Source organism: Gavialis gangeticus, unplaced genomic scaffold (assembly GCF_001723915.1).
Source record: "Gavialis gangeticus isolate Ggan-Ray unplaced genomic scaffold, GavGan_comp1, whole genome shotgun sequence".
Lineage (NCBI taxonomy): Eukaryota > Metazoa > Chordata > Crocodylia > Gavialidae > Gavialis > Gavialis gangeticus.
Window position 1 is genome coordinate 256,458,094 of NW_017729032.1, and position 3,821 is coordinate 256,461,914.

Sequence of the window (3,821 nt, forward strand, 5' to 3'; positions counted from 1 at the left end):
CCCTTTGGTTACACTCTTCAAGACCTGAGAGCTTTGGTTGTCACTGGACACTAGCAAAGGAGACAAATATTTTATATCCCCTAGTGCTTGAGCTCAGGTTCCCAGGTATCACTGTCTAATATCTCTCTATATAAAAGGCTTTGTCCATCTGTCTGTGTGCCTATCGGTCTGTCCGTAATGCTCTTGGGGGGTGCGGCTCCCAAAGGGACATGGCTCCAGCCAGTGCTGTGTCAAGAATGCCGGTCAAGAATGACAGGCAGCTCCAGCAGAGCAGGCCAGGTGGAGTGGACCAAGCAAACATGGAGCAGGGAGGGTGGGGGTGGCATGGGGCTGGATGCAGAGCAGAGTGGGGGCAGGGGTGGTGTACAGCTGGACGTGGAATGGCAGCAGTGTGGGGGGTGGGTGGCGGTGGCGGCTGTGTGCAGGTTCTCCCCCTTCCCCACTCCTGGGAAGCAGTGGCAGCAAGGGGTGGTGGGTGGCGGCGCTCCATTCCTCCTGCCGTTCCCAGTCATTCTTGACAGGCAATTCACTATTAAATAAATATATTTTTAGGATTCTCCTCTTCTTAATGCACACAGACACATTTGAAATGCCATGGTTTGAACATACTACATTAATACACAGAAACTTAACTGAGCAAACAATTAATATTTCTTATTGTAGGCAGATAGAGCTGTGCAGGTAGACAAAAACTGCCATGCTACTGTCAGCAGGAGGAAATCTATGCGGGGAGTGAGAGATAACCAGGGCTGGCTATGAATTCTAGCTCTGCAGTCTGATGCTTTTGTTTGCGACAGCAGGAGCAGATTCATCCTCCTTGGAAGTGAAATAAACTACATTTATTTTGGAAGGAGTCAGGGCAAAATACACCAGGGTGCCCAATGCTGATAGGGGATTAAGGATCCTGCCTGTTGGCCCTGAAAAATACCCTTGGCTTTAACAAACAAAAGGATAGACTTTTTAAAAGGTCCACAAAAATACAACAAGATGGAGAGAGATAGACAATCCAAATACAGGGATTATAAATCAAAGAGATCATGTATTAATTCCACTGGAAATTTTAAAATCATATCAAAAGCTCTATACCAGTGGTCTCCAACCTTAAGTAGGAGATCGACTTTGGCATTTAAAAGCAACCCAAGATCTACTGTGTGCTGCTGCCACCTCCCCTCCCCCAAACCCTCACCCAGCAGGTAAGTCTGTGGGGTGGGAAGGGGGGGGGGCCATTGAGACACAGGGGGAGAAAAAATATTTGTCGGTGTGCCCCCCCCAGCAGGTAAGTCTGTAGGGGAATAGGTGGGGGAAGGGGAAAGGGCAGCGCGGGGGGTAGATCAAGGCCCGAGCCCTAGCCCCACTTCCTCCTTCACTGCTGGGGTCACAACTTGCCCCCCACCAACAGCAGGGAGGGAGGGAGTGAGGTTGGAGCAGGAGAAGGCCCTGCACAGCCAGGGTGTGGGATGGAGCCATGAGTGGCTCATCTGGAAGCCATGGGGAGGGGGTTGCACACAGGCTGGGAAGGCATGGGGGACATGTGCCCCTGGATCTGCATGGCAGCATGGCCAGTTGCTGCTGTGGGCTGCAGCTGGGGCTGCACTGAGTGGCTTTGGGAAAGGGGCTATGTGGGGGGCTGCAGGCACCCAAAATTTCACCGTAGCCCCCCATAACCCCCTCACCGAGCACCATCACTGCTGCACAGCCTGAACACAGTGCAGCCCAACTCCCCTTGAAGAGTGCAGTGCTGCCTTCCCTTTTGCCCCGCCCCTTCCCCCCTGGGATCTGCACAGGGTGGGGGCAGGCTGGGGCTGGAAGACAGTGCTGTTCTTGTCACAGTGGCAGTCTAGACTGCAGCAGTTGGGCCAGGTGGTGGTGGCAGTGCTGAGAAACGGCGCTATGTAGGGGCTATGGTGAATTTTTGGGTGCCTGCAGCTCCCTGCATAGCCCCGCTCTCAGTGTCACCCAGTGCAGCCCTGGCCCCAACCTGCAGTGGCAGCTGGTATGCAGATCCAGGAGCACACACCCCCCATGCCATCCTGGGCTGTCTGCCCTCCCTCTCCACAGCCCCCAGATGAGCTGCTCATGGTTCTGTCCTGCACCCCAGCTGTGCAGGGCCTGCCCCTGCTCCAGCCCCACTCCCTGCCTCCCTCCCTCACAGTTGCTGCAGATGCTCCCACTGCCCGGCATTTTGGAGGGGGCATGTGGCCCCCTCAATCTGTGCACAGCAGAGGCAGCTGCTATTGGGGGCTGGACTTTGTGCCTCATGCCCCACTGCAGCTGGCCCAGGAGTGCCCTGATGCCACATGTGTTCCACTGCTGGGCTGAGCCTTGTCCCCTGCCCACCCAGCAGCTGGATGCATGTGGCCCCTGGGGCCTCTGCTGGGGTGTGCTGTGGTGAGATCCTCCCCCTTCCCTGTGCTCCTAGATGAGCTGCCGGGGCTCCATCCTGCCACCACCCACGTGGCCGGGGCCCCACTCAACTTACCCCTGCTTCTGCCTCTGTGGCACTGTGAACCTCACCACAGGGGCCTCAATCTGGCCCCCACGCCTTCCCTCCCCCATGGATTGACCTCCTGGGCTGGGGGTGGGGCATGCTCAGCCCCTTACCCCAGCCTCAGATTGACTGCAAGAGGCTCTGAGATCTACCAGTTGGTGACCACTGCTCTGTATGCTGAGTTCTTTCTCAGTTTCATTTGATCCTGTTACTTCCTTGGATAACACTGTGAAAATTATCCTATTTCCCTCTGGGAGTAGTGAAGGTTGGCTATTCTCCCAGAAGACTAAGAATGTCTAAGAGCTGATAGCTACAAATTCTTCATATCTACCTGTCCCTCTTTTTATTGACTCTTAGTAAAATATCTACTCTTAGGGTTCAAGTTTTGGGGATTTGGTGTACTACACAGCTGAGCTGAGACATTTGCGTCATAGACCTGATGACCCCATGGGCATGTGAGTATACATGTATGTCTGTAGCTCAGTAGTATATTAACAAGTGTTAGCTTCTACTGAAAACCTTCACCACTGCTATTGCCAGTCTGGGCTGGGAGCTAGACTATAGAGATCATGCCCCTGAAGGAGAAAGTTCAGCTGAAGATATGCCCCTGAAAGGATGAGCAGCCTTTCTTGCATGGTTCTTTTCCCTTTTTTCATTTATATAGGACATGGTCTTCACACTAGATATGTTACACCTCCACTGTTAACACCATTCAGTACTATGTAAGACATTTTCACACTTCGAACTCCTTTATTAGTCTAGCTCTTACCTAGAACTGACCATTCAATTTCAAAGGACTTTATGCAGATCATCATCTCTATCTCCCATTTTGCAGGTGGTGAAACTGAAGTCCAGGAAGAAGCAAATTGCCCAAGCTTTACAAGCATCATAGTGGTGTCACTGGAGAGAGCCCTAAGCCCCAATCTAGTGTCCTTTCCACAAAGCCTCAGTCTCCTCAAGGCTATACAGGAATGGATAGGATATTCTAACACAGAAGACCAATCTGTATCTTGTATTACAACAATTGCATTGATTTTGGACATTACTGCTAACCACATGTCTCAATAAAATGTCTTACTCTGGCATAACCCACACAGCTGAATCATCGTGTAATTCTGAACCACTGAGCTCACTGAGCCCTGTACCCTAGCAGGCAGAAAAATGGGTAGCAACTGGGAACAGTCCAAGTACTTAGCCTGTGGAATCAGTTATTTGGGTTTTTTTTAAACTGGTACACGGAACAGATGTCCACATGTTGCAATTCTAATATAAATATCAAGCCCATTGTTACTGTTGCCAGGAGTTTGGATTTTGACTTTCAGTTCCCTGACAA

General features: G+C 51.6%; 1 long non-coding RNA gene across 1 annotated transcript; it reads left to right on the forward strand.

Moving 5' to 3' along the window:
• The first annotated feature begins 2,862 nt into the window (after positions 1-2,862).
• Positions 2,863-3,576, forward strand: LOC109302635. Its single transcript, XR_002098875.1, has 2 exons — positions 2,863-2,943; positions 3,324-3,576. It is a non-coding gene; the product is annotated as an uncharacterized LOC109302635 (long non-coding RNA).
• Positions 3,577-3,821: the final 245 nt, after the last annotated feature.